Raw genomic sequence first — 14,907 nt, 5'->3', positions numbered from 1 at the left:
CATCCCCTCCTCAACCTCAGTCCACCTCAGTCCACCTCCGACACATCCCATCCTCAACCTCAGCCCACCTCCGACACATCCCCCTCCTCAACCTCAGTCCACCTCCGACACATCCCCTCCTCAACCTCAGCCCACCTCCGACACATCCCCTCCTCAACTTCAGTCCACCTCTGACACATCCCCTCCTCAACCTCAGCCCACCTCCGACACATCCCCTCCTCAACCTCAGTCCACCTCCGACACATCCCCTCCTCAACCTCAGTCCACCTCCGACACATCCCATCCTCAACCTCAGCCCACCTCCGACACATCCCCCTCCTCAACCTCAGTCCACCTCCGACACATCCCCCTCCTCAACCGCAGTCCACCTCCGACACATCCCCCTCCTCAACCTCAGTCCACCTCTGACACATCCCATCCTCAACCTCAGCCCACCTCCAACACATCCCCCTCCTCAACCTCAGTCCACCTCCGACACATCCCCTCCTCAACCTCAGTCCACCTCCGACACATCCCCTCCTCAACCTCAGCCCACCTCCGACACATCCCCTCCTCAATCTCAGTCCACCTCTGACACATCCCCTCCTCAACCTCAGCTCACCTCCGACACATCCCCTCCTCAACCTCAGTCCACCTCCGGCACATCTCCTCCTCAACCTCAGTCCACCTCTGACACATCCCCTCCTCAACCTCAGTCCACCTCCGACACATCCCATCCTCAACCTCAGCCCACCTCCGACACATCCCCCTCCTCAACCTCAGTCCACCTCCGACACATCCCCTCCTCAACCTCAGTCCACCTCCAACACATCCCCCTCCTCAACCTCAGTCCACCACTGACACACCAACCTCTTCAACCTCAGTCCACCTCCGACACATCCCCTCCTCAACCTCAGTCCACCTCCGCCACATCACCCTCCTGAACGTCACACCACCTCCAACATATCACCCTCCTCAGTCCACCGACACATCCCCCTCCTCAACCTCAGTCCAACTCCGACACATCCCCTCCTCAACCTCAGCCCACCTCCGACACATCCCCTCCTCAACCTCAGTCCACCTCCGACACATCCCCCTCCTCAACCTCAGTCCACCTCCGACACATCCCCTCCTCAACCTTTGTCCACATCCGACACATCAACCTCCTCAACCTCAGCCCAGCTCCAACACATCCCCCTCCTCAACCTCAGCCCACCTCCACCACATCACCCTCCTCAACCTCAGTCCACCTCCGACACATCCCTTCCTCAACCTCAGTCCACCTCCAACACATCCCCTCCTCAACCTCAGTCCACCTCCGACACATCCCCCTCCTCAACCTCACCCCACCTCCGACACACCAACCTCCTCAACCTCAGCTCACCTCCAACACATCCCCTCCTCAACCTCAGCCCACCTCCACCACATCACCCTCCTGAACATCACACCACCTCCAACATATCACCCTCCTCAGTCCACCGACACATCCCCCTCCTCAACCTCAGTCCAACTCCGACACATCCCCCTCCTCAACCTCAGTCCACCTCCGACACATCCCCTCCTCAACCTCAGTCCACCTCCAACACATCCCCCTCCTCAACCTCAGTCCACCTCCGACACATCCCCTCCTCAACCTCTGTCCACATCCGACACATCAACCTCCTCAACCTCAGCCCAGCTCCAACACATCCCCCTCCTCAACCTCAGCCCACCTCCGACACATCCCCTCCTCAACCTCAGTCCACCTCCGACACATCCCCTCCTCAACCTCAGTCCACCTCCGACACATCCCCTCCTCATCCTCAGTCCACCTCCGACACATCCCCCTCCTCAACCTCACCCCACCTCCGACACACCAACCTCCTCAACCTCAGCTCACCTCCAACACATCCCCTCCTCAACCTCAGCCCACCTCTGACACATCCCCTCCTCAACCTCAGCCCACCTCCGACACATCCCCCTCCTCAACCTCACCCCACCTCCGACACATCCCCTCCTCAACCTCAGTCCACCTCCGACACATCCCCTCCTCAACCGCAGTCCACCTCCGACAACTCCCATCCTCAACCTCAGCCCACCTCCGACACATCCCCCTCCTCAACCTCAGTCCACCTCCGACACATCCCCCTCCTCAACCTCAGTCCACCTCCGACACATCCCCCTCCTCAACCTCAGTCCACCTCTGACACATCCCATCCTCAACCTCAGCCCACCTCCGACACATCCCCCTCCTCAACCTCAGTCCACCTCCGACACATCCCCTCCTCAACCTCAGTCCACCTCCGACACATCCCCTCCTCAACCTCAGTCCACCTCCGACACATCCCCTCCTCAACCTCAGCCCACCTCCGACACATCCCCTCCTCAATCTCAGTCCACCTCTGACACATCTCCTCCTCAACCTCAGCTCACCTCCGACACATCCCCTCCTCAACCTCAGTCCACCTCCGACACATCCCCTCCTCAACCTCAGTCCACCTCCGACACATCCCCCTCCTCAACCTCAGTCCACCTCCGACACATCCCCCTCCTCAACCTCAGTCCACCTCCGACACATCCCCTCCTCAACCTCAGTCCACCTCCGACACATCCCCCTCCTCAACCTCAGTCCACCTCCGACACATCCCCCTCCTCAACCTCAGTCCACCTCCGACACATCCCCTCCTCAACCTCAGTCCACCTCCGACACATCCCCTCCTCAACCTCAGTCCACCTCCGACACATCCCCTCCTCAATCTCAGTCCACCTCCGACACATCCCCTCCTCAACCTCAGTCCACCTCCGCCACATCACCCTCCTGAACATCACACCACCTCCAACATATCACCATCCTCAGTCCACCGACACATCCCCCTCCTCAACCTCAGTCCAACTCCGACACATCCCCTCCTCAACCTCAGCCCACCTCCGACACATCCCCTCCTCAACCTCAGTCCACCTCCGACACATCCCCCTCCTCAACCTCAGTCCACCTCCGACACATCCCCTCCTCAACCTCAGTCCACCTCCGCCACATCACCCTCCTGAACATCACACCACCTCCAACATATCACCATCCTCAGTCCACCGACACATCCCCCTCCTCAACCTCAGTCCAACTCCGACACATCCCCTCCTCAACCTCAGCCCACCTCCGACACATCCCCTCCTCAACCTCAGTCCACCTCCGACACATCCCCCTCCTCAACCTCAGTCCACCTCCGACACATCCCCTCCTCAACCTCTGTCCACATCCGACACATCAACCTCCTCAACCTCAGCCCAGCTCCAACACATCCCCCTCCTCAACCTCAGCCCACCTCCGACACATCCCCTCCTCAACCTCAGTCCACCTCCGACACATCCCCTCCTCAACCTCAGTCCACCTCCGACACATCCCCTCCTCAACCTCAGTCCACCTCCGACACATCCCCCTCCTCAACCTCACCCCACCTCCGACACACCAACCTCCTCAACCTCAGCCCACCTCCACCACATCACCCTCCTGAACATCACACCACCTCCAACATATCACCCTCCTCAGTCCACCGACACATCCCCCTCCTCAACCTCAGTCCAACTCTGACACATCCCCTCCTCAACCTCAGTCCACCTCCGACACATCCCCTCCTCAACCTCAGTCCACCTCCGACACATCCCCCTCCTCAACCTCAGTCCACCTCCGACACATCCCCTCCTCAACCTCTGTCCACATCTGACACATCAACCTCCTCAACCTCAGCCCAGCTCCAACACATCCCCCTCCTCAACCTCACCCCACCTCCGACACATCCCCTCCTCAACCTCAGTCCACCTCCAACACATCCCGTCCTCAACCTCAGCCCAGCTCCGACACATCCCCTCCTCAACCTCAGCCCACCTCCGACACATCCCCCTCCTCAACCTCACCCCACCTCCAACACTTCCCCTCCTGAACCTCAGCCCACCTCCAACACATCATCCTCCTCAACCTCAGTCCACCTCCAGCACATCACCCTCCTCAACCTCAGTCCACCTCCGACACATCCCCCTCCTCAACCTTAGTCCACCTCCGACACACCAACCTCCTCAACCTCAGCTCACCTCCAACACATCCCCTCCTCAACCTCAGTCCACCTCCGACACATCCCCTCCTCAACCTCAGTCCACCTCCGACACATCCCCTCCTCAACCTCAGTCCACCTCCGACACATCCCCCTCCTCAACCTCACCCCACCTCCGACACACCAACCTCCTCAACCTCAGCCCACCTCCACCACATCACCCTCCTGAACATCACACCACCTCCAACATATCACCCTCCTCAGTCCACCGACACATCCCCCTCCTCAACCTCAGTCCAACTCTGACACATCCCCTCCTCAACCTCAGTCCACCTCCGACACATCCCCTCCTCAACCTCAGTCCACCTCCGACACATCCCCCTCCTCAACCTCAGTCCACCTCCGACACATCCCCTCCTCAACCTCTGTCCACATCTGACACATCAACCTCCTCAACCTCAGCCCAGCTCCAACACATCCCCCTCCTCAACCTCACCCCACCTCCGACACATCCCCTCCTCAACCTCAGTCCACCTCCAACACATCCCGTCCTCAACCTCAGCCCAGCTCCGACACATCCCCTCCTCAACCTCAGCCCACCTCCGACACATCCCCCTCCTCAACCTCACCCCACCTCCAACACTTCCCCTCCTGAACCTCAGCCCACCTCCAACACATCATCCTCCTCAACCTCAGTCCACCTCCAGCACATCACCCTCCTCAACCTCAGTCCACCTCCGACACACCAACCTCCTCAACCTCAGCTCACCTCCAACACATCCCCTCCTCAACCTCAGTCCACCTCCGACACATCATCCTCCTCAACCTCAGTCCACCTCCAACACATCACCCTCCTCAACCTCACCCCACCTCTGACACATCCCCGTCCTCAACCTCAGTCCACCTCCGACACATCACCCTCCTCTACCTCAGCCCACCTCCAACACATCTCCCTCCTCAACCTCAGTCCACCTCCAACACATCCCCTCCTCAACCTCAGTCCACCTCCGACACATATTGACTGGCACCTCCTGACTGCAAGGGGAATAGATGGGGCTGAATTTGTCAGGTGTGTTCAAGAAGGATTCCTGACACAGTATGTGGACCGGCCGACAAGAGGAGAGGCCACACTGGATCTACAAACGTAGTTCTGGGTAATGAACCTGGTCAGGTGGCAGACATCTTGGCGGGGGAGCATTTTGGTGAGAGTGACTGCAACTCCCCTAGCTTCAGCATAGCTATGGAAAAGGATAAAAACAGACAAAATGGGGAAGTGCTTAACTGGGGAAGGGCTAACTATGAAGGGATGAGGCAGGAACTAGTGAGAGTAAATGGAAAACAGATGTTCAAGGGTGAAAGCACAGAAGTAATGTGGAGGAAGTTTAGGGACCACTTGTGCTTGGTTCAGGATAGGTTTGTATCACTGAGACAAGGAAAAAATGGTAGGAAAAGGGAACCGTGGCTGACGAAACACATGAGGCAACTTGTCAAGAGGAAGAAGGAAGTATATGTTAGATATAAGAAGCAGGAAGCAGGAGGGGCTCGTGAGAAATATAGTATAGCCAGGAAGGAGCTTAAGAAAGGACTTAGGAGAGCTTGAAGGGGGCATGAGAAGGCCTTGGCATGTAGGATTAAGGAGAACCCCAAGGCGTTCTATGCGTACGTGAAGAACAGAAGGATGACAAGAATGAAGGTGGGGCCGCTAAATGATAAAGAAGGCAACATGTGCCTGGAGGCGGAGGAGGTTAGGGAAGTCCTAAATGAATACTTTGCTTCAGTATTCACAAGTGAAAAGGACCGTGACCTTGAAATAGAACAGGCCTGTGTGCTGGACAATGTGGAGATTAAGGAAGAAGTAGTGTTGGATCTTCGTAAAAACACCAAGATTGATAAGTCCCCAGGGCCAGACATGATATACCCCAGGTTGCTGTGGGAAGTGAGAGAAGAGATCGCTGGAACAGTAGCTATGATCTTTGAATCCTCTTTGGCTGCAGGGGAGGTCCCTTGTTTAAAAAAGGTAATAGGGAGAATCCTGGGAACTATAGACCAGTGAGTCTTACGTCGGTGGTCTGCAAACTATTGGAAAGGATTCTTAAGGATTGGATCTACGAGCATTTGGAGAAATACAGTCTACTCAAGGATAATCAACATGGCTTTGTGAAGGGAAGGTCGTGCCTCACGAGCCTAATTGAGTTTTTTGAAGAGGTAACGAAAGAAATTGATGAGGGTAGGGCGGTAGATGTGGTCTACATCGATTTCAGCAGGGCATTTGACAAGGTCCCCCACGAGAGACTCATCCAGAAAGTCATGAGGCATGGGATCAGTGGAACCTTGGCTGTTTGGATAAAAAATTGGCTTAAAGGAAGAAAGCAGAGGGTAGTAGTGGAAGGAAAGTATTCTGCCTGGAGGTCGGTGGCTAGTGGAGTGCTGCAAGGATCTGTCCTGGGAGCCCTGCTCTTTGTGATTTTTATAAATGACCTGGATGAAGAGGCGGAAAGATGGGTGAGTAAGTTTGCGGATGACATGAAGATTGAAGGAGTTGTGGATGGAGCTGTAGGTTGTCGAAGGTTACAAGAGGATATAGACAGGATGCAGAGTTGGGCAGAAAAGTGGCAGATGGAGTTCAATCCGGATAAGTGTGAGGTGATGCATTTTGGAAGGACAAACCAGAAGGCTGAGTACAGGGTTAATAGTCAGTTACTTAAGAGTGTGGATGAACAGAGGGACCTTGGGGTTCAAATCCATACATCCCTCAAGGTCGCTGCACAGGTTGATAGGATAATTAAGAAGGCCTATAGGATGCTAGGCTTCATTAATAGGGGGATTGAGTTCAAGAGTAGAGAGGTCATGTTGCAACTCTACAAATCTCTGGTGAGACCACACTTAGAGTAATGTGTTCAGTTCTGGTCACCTCATTATAGGAAGGATGTGGAAGCTATAGAGAGGGTGCAGAGGAGATTTAACAGGATGTTGCCTGGATTGGAAAACAAGTCTTATGAGGCAAGGTTAGCAGAGCTGGGACTTTTCTCTTTGGAGTGTAGAAGGATGAGAGGGGACTTGATAGAGGTCTACAAGATTATGAGAGGCATAGATAGGGTGGATAGCCAGTTCCCATTTCCCAGGGCATGAATAGCAAACACCAGAGGGTGTATGTACAAAGTTAAGGGAGGGAAGTTTAGGGGAGACATCAGGAGTATGTTTTTTTACACAGAGGGTTGTGGGTGCCTGGAATGACTTGCCAGGGATGGTGGTGGAGGTTAAAACATTAGGGGTATTTAAGAGCCTCTTGGACAGGCACATGGATGAAAGGAAAATAGAGGGTTACGGGGTAGTGTGGGTTTAGTACTTTTTTAAAGGAATATATGGGTCGGCATAACATCGAGGGCCGAAGGGCCTGTACTTTGCTATAGTATTCTAGTGTCTAGTATCATCCCTGCCCCTTGTTCCTCTGCAAGTGCTGACCCAAGTACTGTTTAAATGTGTTAAAGGTTTCTTGTGTAGATTTCAAACACCCACCACCCTCAGAGTGTAAAATATTTCCTTCTCATTCCTCTGTGCCTTCCATTGAAACAGAGAAACATAGAAAACCTACAGCACAATACAGGCCCTTCAGCCCACAAAGCTGTGCCAAACATGTCCTTACCTTAGAAATTACCTAGGGTTACCAATAGCCCCCTATTTTTCTAAGCTCCATGTGCCTATCCAAGAGTCTCTTAAAAGACCCTATCGTATCCACCTCCACCACCGTCACCGGCAGCTCATTCCACACACTCACCACTCTCTGTGTAAAAAACTTACTCCTGACATCTCCTCTGTACCTACTTCCAAGCACCTTAAAACTGTGCTCTCTCGTACTTGCCATTTCAGCCCTGGGAAAAAGCCTCTGACTATCCACACGATCAACGCCTCTCATCATCTTATCAGGTCACCTCTCATCCTCTGTCGCTGATTTCGTTATATCTCTGTCCTTGGGTTTAGTGAGAGAAATGAGTCCTCCCCAGGTGCTCCAGGGTTCTATTTGTCTGGGCCGTCCTGAAGAAGGGTCTCGGTCTGGGGCATTGACTGTTTCTTCATTTTCATGGGTGCTTCCTGACCTGCTGAGTTCCTCCAGCATTTTGTGTGTGCTGCTCTGGATTTCCAGCGTCTGCCCATTTTTTCTTCTTTGTTATTTATAGTCTAAGCTGTCTATTTATTTGTGTTGGCGTGTGACCAAGTGGTTAAGGCATCGGTCTAGTGATCTGAAGGTCGAGAGTTCGAGACTCAGCTGAGGCAGTGTGTTGTGTCCTTGAGCAAGGCACTTAACCACACATTGCTCTGCGACGACACCGGTGCCAAGCTGTATCGGCCCTCGCATTAGTGCTCTTCCCTTGGACAACATCGGTGGTGTAGAGAGGGGAGACTTGCAGCATGGGCAACTGCCGGTCTTCCATACAACCTTGCCCAGGGTTGCGTCCTGGAAACCTTCCAAGGCACAAATCCAAGGTCCCATGAGACTAACGGATGCCTATATTGTCTACTTATTTACTTAGTGATACAGTATAGAGTTGGCTCTTCCAGCGCTTCGAGCCTCGCTGCCCCGTCAATCCCGATTAATCCTAGCCGTATCCCGGGACAATTTACAATGACCAATTAACCTACCTGGTACGTCTTTGGTCTGTGGGAGTAAACTGGAGCACCTGGGAAAAGAAACCCAGCATTCCACAGGGAGGACGTTCCTTATGGAACGGCACCGGAATTGAACTCCAAACTCCGGAATGCCCCAAGTTGTAACAGCGTTACGCTAACCACTACGCTACTGTGGTGCGCAGACCCAGGCCGAGCCGTTTGTAACCTGAACCATTCACGGGCTGGAAGAGCGGCTGTGAACCGAGCTCCTGTGTGGCAGAAGTTACCTGCAGTCCTGTGGCATTCAGCAAATCTGTCTCGTTGTACAGGTTGTACACATAGGGGTTTCCAACCTTGGGGTAAGGATCTGTTCTCTGTCTAGTTCCTTCATAATGCTAAACACTCAATTAAATCTTCCTTCACTTGCGTTTTTAAAGAAAGCAACACAAGCTTATTAAGAACAACACACACACAAAGTGCTGGAGGAACTCAGCAGGTCAGGCAGTATCTATGGAGGAGAATAAACCGTCAGTATTTTGGGCTGAGCCTCTTTATCAGGATGCAAAGCACCAACTGTTCATTCCTGTCCATAGATGCTGCCTGACCTGCCAAGCTCCTCCAGCATTTTGTGTGTGTGTTGCTCTGGATTTCCAGCATCTGCAGAATCTCTTGTCACACCGGGGCTGCGGGAGACAGATAAGTGGGTCACAATCAGGAGAGGGGACTGGAAGAGTCGGGTACTAGAGAGCACTCCTGTAGCTGTCCCCTTGAACAATAAGTAGTCCTGTTTGAGTACTGTTGAGGGGGGAACGGCCTACCTGGGGGAAGCGACAGTGGCCGAGCCTTTGGCACGGAGTCCGGCCCTGTAGCTCGGAAGGGTAGGGAAAGGAAGAGGATGGCAGCAGTGATGGGGGACTCTGTAGTTAGGGGGTCAGACAGGCGATTCTGTGGACACAGGAAAGAAACTCGGATGGTAGTTTGCCTCCCAGGTGCCAGGGTCCGGGATGTTGCAGATCGCGTCCACGATATCCTGCAGTGGGAGGGAGAACAGCCAGAGGCCGTGGTACATATTGGTACCAATGACATAGGTAGGAAAAGGGAGTAGGTCCTGAAAACAGACTACAGGGAGCTAGGAAGGAAGTTGAGAAGCAGGACCGCAAAGGTAGTAATCTCGGAATTACTGCCTTTGTCACGTGACAGTGAGTATAAGAATAGAATGAGGTGGAGGATAAATGCGTGGCTGAGGGATTGGAGCAGGGGGCAGGGATTCAGATTTCTGGATCATTGGGACCTCTTTTGGGGCAGGTGTGACCTGTACAAAAAGGACGGGTTGCACTTGAATCCCAGGGGGACCAATATCCTGGTGGGGAGGTTTGCTAAGGCTACTGGGGAGAGTTTAAACTAGAATTGTTGGGGGGTGGGAACCGAACTGAAGAGACTGGGGAAGAAGAGGCTGGCTCACAAATAGAGAAAGCTTGGAGACAGTGTGTGAGGGAGGATAGGCAGGTGATAGAGAAGGGATGCTCTCAGATCAACAGTTTGAGATGTGTCTATTTTAACACAAGGAGTATTGTGAACAAAGCGGATGAGCTTAGAGCGTGGATCAGTACTTGGAGATATGATGTGGTGGCCATTACAGAGATTTAGATGGCTCAGGGACAGGAATGGTTACTTCAAGTGCCGGGTTTTAGATGTTTCAGAAAGGACAGGGAGGGAGGCAAAAGAGGTGGGGCGTGGCACTGTTGATCGGAGATAGTGTCACGGCTGCGGAAAAGGTGGACGCCATGGAGGGATTGTCTATGGAGTCTCTGTGGGTGGAAGTTAGGAAGAAGAAGGGGACAATAACTTTACTGGGTGTTTTTTACAGGCCACCCAATAGTAACAGGGATATTGAGGAGCAGATAGGGAAACAGATCCTTGAAAGGTGTAATAATAACAGAGTTGTCGTGATGGGAGATTTTAATTTCCCAAATATCGATTGGCATCTCCCTAGGACAAGGGGTTTAGATGGGGTGGAGTTTGTTAGGTGTGTTCAGGAAGGTTTCTTGACACAATATTCTTCTGAAATGCCCAGTTCGCTGCCACTGCTACTGTGCGATCGAGAATCTCCAGAGGGAAGGCCCCAAATCCTTGGCTTTGCCTATTGCTGGCAGCCGGGGTTGGGGTTGAAGCGCTCAGCAGGGATGGTGCTCGGTGCTCGGTGTCAGAGGGCTGGTCGGAGGCTCGAAGTTTTAGGAATGGACTGAGAGTCGGACTGTGGCCAGGTGCTTCCAGTATGTTGCATTGGCAAGTTTGCGGCGCTGGAAGCATGGCAGGGAGAGTTTTCTTCCTTCTACCGTCTGCGTGAGATCTTTGGACTTTCGAGAGACTTTGAGACTTTTTTTTACCATGTCCATGGTCTGTTCTATCAAATTATGGTATTGCTTGTACTGTTGTAACTATATGTTATAATTATTTGGTAATTGTCAGTTTTTCAGTCTTGGTCTGTCTTGTGTTTCTGTGATATCACACTGGAGGAACATTGTATCATTTCTTAATCCATGCATTACTAAATAACAATAAAAGAGGACTGCGTGTCCTCATAAACTAATCTAATATGTAATAGGCCTTCAAGAGGAGAGGCTGTACTTGATGTGGTATTGGGAAATGAAACCTGGTCAGGTGTCAGATCTCTCAGTGGGAGAGCATTTTGGAGATAGTGATCATAATTCTATCTTCTTGGAGAGAGATAGGAACAGACAAGTTAGAAAAGCGTTTAATTGGAGTAAGGGGAATTATGAGGTTATCAGGCAGGAACTTGGAAGCTTAAACTGGGAACAGATGTTCTCAGGGAAAAGTACAGAAGGAATGTGGCAAATGTTCAGGGGATATTTGTGTGGAGTTCTGCACAGATACGTTCCAATGAGACAGGGAAGTTATGGTAGGGTACAGGAACCGTGGTGTGCAAAGGCTGTAATAAATCTAGTCAAGAAGAAAAGAAAAGCTTACAAAAGGTTCAGAGAGCTAGGTAATGTTAGAGATCCAGAAGATTATAAGGCTAACAGGAAGAAGCTTAAGAAGGAAATTAGGAGAGCCAGAAGGGGCTATGAGAAGGCCTTGGCGGGCAGGATTAAGGAAAACCCAAAGACGTACTACAAGTATGTGAAGAGCAAGAGGATAAGACATGAAAGAATAGGACCTAACAAGTGTGACAGTGGGAAAATGTTAATGGAACCGGAGGAATCAGCAGAGGTACTTAATGAATACTTTACTTCAGTATTCACCATGGAAAAGGATCTTGGTGATTGTAGTGATGACTTGCAGCAGACTGAAAAGCTTGAGCATATAGACATTAAGAAAGAGGATGTGCAGGAGCTTTTGGAAAGCATCAAGTTGGATAAGTCGCCGGGACCAGATGAGATGTACCCCAGGCTACTGTGGGAGGTGAGGGAGGAGATTGCTGAGCCTCTGGAGATGATTTTTGCATCATCAATGGGTCGGGAGAGGTTCCGGAGGATTGGAGGGTTGCAGATGTTGTTCCTTTATTCAAGAAAGGGAGTAGAGATAGCCCAGGAAATTATAGACCAGTGAGTCTTACTTCAGTGGTAGGTAAGTTGATGGAGAAGATCCTGAGAGGCAGGATTTTGAACATTTGGAGAGGTATAATATGATTAAGAATAGTCAGCGTGGCTTTGTCAAGGGCAGGTCGTGCCTTACGAGCCTGATTGAATTTTTTTGAGGATGTGACTGAACACATTGAAGAAGGAAGATCAGTAGATGTAGTGTATATGGATTTTGATAAGGAACCCCATCGAAGGCTTATTGAGAAAGTAAGGAGGCATGGGATCCAAGGGGACATTACTTTGTGGATCCAGAACTGGCTTTCCCACAGAAGGCAAAGAGTGGTTGTAGATGGGTCATATTCTGCATGGAGGTCGGTGACCAGTGGCGTGCCTCAGGGATCTGTTCTGGGACCCTTACTCTTTGTGATTTTTATAAATGATCTGGATGAGGAAGTGGAGGGATGGGTTAGTAAGTTTGCTGATGACACAAAGGTTGGAGGTGTTGTGGGTAGTGTGGAGGGCTGTCAGAGGTTATAGCAGGACATTAATAGGATGCAAAACTGGGCTGAGAAGTGGCAGATGGAGTTCAACCCAGATAAGTGTGAAGTGGTTCATTTTGGTAGATCAAATATGATGGCAGAATATAGTACTAACAGTAAGACTCTTGGCAGTGTGGAGGATCAGAAGGATCTTGGGGTCTGAGTCCATAGGACATTCAAAGCAGCTGTGCAGGTTGACTCTGTGGTTAAGAAGGCGTACGGCGCATTGGCCTTCATCAATCATGGGATTAAGTTTAGGAGCCGAGAGGTAATGTTGCAGCTATATAGGACCCTAGTCAGACCACACCTGGAGTACTGTGCTCAGTTCTGGTCACCTCACTACAGGAAGGATATGGAGAAAGGGTGCAGAGGAGATTTACCAGGATGTTGCCTGGATTGGGGACCATGCCTTATGAGAATAGGTTGAGTGAACTCGGCCTTTTCTCCTTGGAGCGGCAGGGGATGAGAGGTGACCTGATAGAGGTGTATAAGATGATGAGAGGCATTGATCATGTCGATAGTCCGAGGCTTTTACTCAGGGCTGAAATGGTTGCCACAAGAGGACACAGGTTTAAGGTGCTGGGGAGTAGGTACAGAGGAGATGTCAGGGGTAAATTTTTTACTCAGAGATTGGTGAGTGCGTGGAATGGGCTGCTGGCAATGGTGGCAGAGGCAGATAAGATAGGGTCTTTTAAGAGAATTTTGGATAGGTACATGGAGCTTAGTAAGATAGAGGGCTATAGGTAAGCCTAGTAATTTCTAAGGTAGGGACATGTTTGGCACAACTTTGTGGGCCGAAGGGCCTGTATTGTGCTGTAGGTTTTCTATGTTTCTGTGTTTATGATTTCCAAGCCTATTACTGTAAATTGTTTCCATAGCTGCAAGTTTCACCTTCTGTCAACAGCATTGTAGATCTTATCCCTTCCCTCTCTTTCCTGTAATGGGTAACCTGATGCACATACTCCAATGACAGCTTAACAAGCATTGTCAGAATACCAGCTTTCACACTACAAAAGCTCTACAGGTCAGGCAGCATTGCTGGGAAGTAGAACTGACTCATTGTTTCAGATACAAAACACTTCCTTGCAAATGACAACTATTTTTTTTTTAATAAACATATGCTGCCTGACCTCCTGAATATTTGAAGCATTTTCAATATTTGTTTCAGATTTCTGGCACTTGCATTTTTGATTTAAACTTCTTCCTCTTTATTATTGGGTTTTGGGTCTTGGACAAGGTTTAATCAACACAGTTTTGTGGATCGAACTCTGTAGTTCATCATATCATGTGTTTCTGGTTGCTCCTTTTTTATCGCTATTTTGTGCGACTTTGATCAGGGCCAAACAACAAACAACATGGTGCTATATTGAACTGAACTGAACTAAACTAAACATTTACTATGACTTTCTGGTTTGATGTTTTATATTCTGTGTTTTTCGCTTGTTTTTTTTTTGCATGTTGGATGTTTGATGTTTGCTTTTAATGGGTTCCATGGTATTTCTTTATTTTGTGGGAAGACGGATCTCGGGGTTGTATGCTGCATACATACTTTGATAATAAATGAAGTTTTGATCTTTGAATTCTATGCTTCTAGATACAGTCATTTGTTTCATAAATTATACATATTTTTGAGTGAAAACTGCGTTTTTTTTTCAAGAGAAGAAAATCGTGCTGACTTTGCTTAAAGAAGGAAACTTCCAATCGATTGAAGGTCATGGACCAGAACTCCCTGATCAAATGGTTAAAAGACCAATGTCAGACATTGTCAACTTCTAACCAACTTTCTATATTAATCCATACCCTAATATTATTGTCTAGAAATAATTTGCTGCCCGATGTTATTAATTTTCTTCTTTTTTTGCCTTTAGAGATGAAGATTCAGTGGTGCTCCTGACTTTGGCTGTCTGACTTTTGCTTTGTTTAAATTACTTTGTGTTATTGTTTCGAAGGACCTGTCCTTGGCCCAACATATTTGTGCAATTATGAAGGAAGTTCGGCAGTGCCTTTACTTCCTTAAAAGTTTGTGAAGGTTCAGCATGACATCTACAACTTTGACAAACTTCTATGGATGTGTGGTGGAGACCATATTGACTGGCTGCATGACAGCCTGGTATGGAAACACCAATGCATTGAACAGAAAAAGTAGTGGATATGGCCCAGTCCATCACAGGTAAAGCCCTCCCAACCATTGAGCACATGTACATGAAACACTATTGCAGG

This window comes from Mobula birostris, chromosome 24 (assembly GCF_030028105.1).
Source record: "Mobula birostris isolate sMobBir1 chromosome 24, sMobBir1.hap1, whole genome shotgun sequence".
NCBI classification, from domain to species: Eukaryota; Metazoa; Chordata; class Chondrichthyes; order Myliobatiformes; family Myliobatidae; genus Mobula; species Mobula birostris.
The sequence above is the reverse complement of the archived record's forward strand: the minus strand, read 5'-3'. Positions refer to the sequence as shown.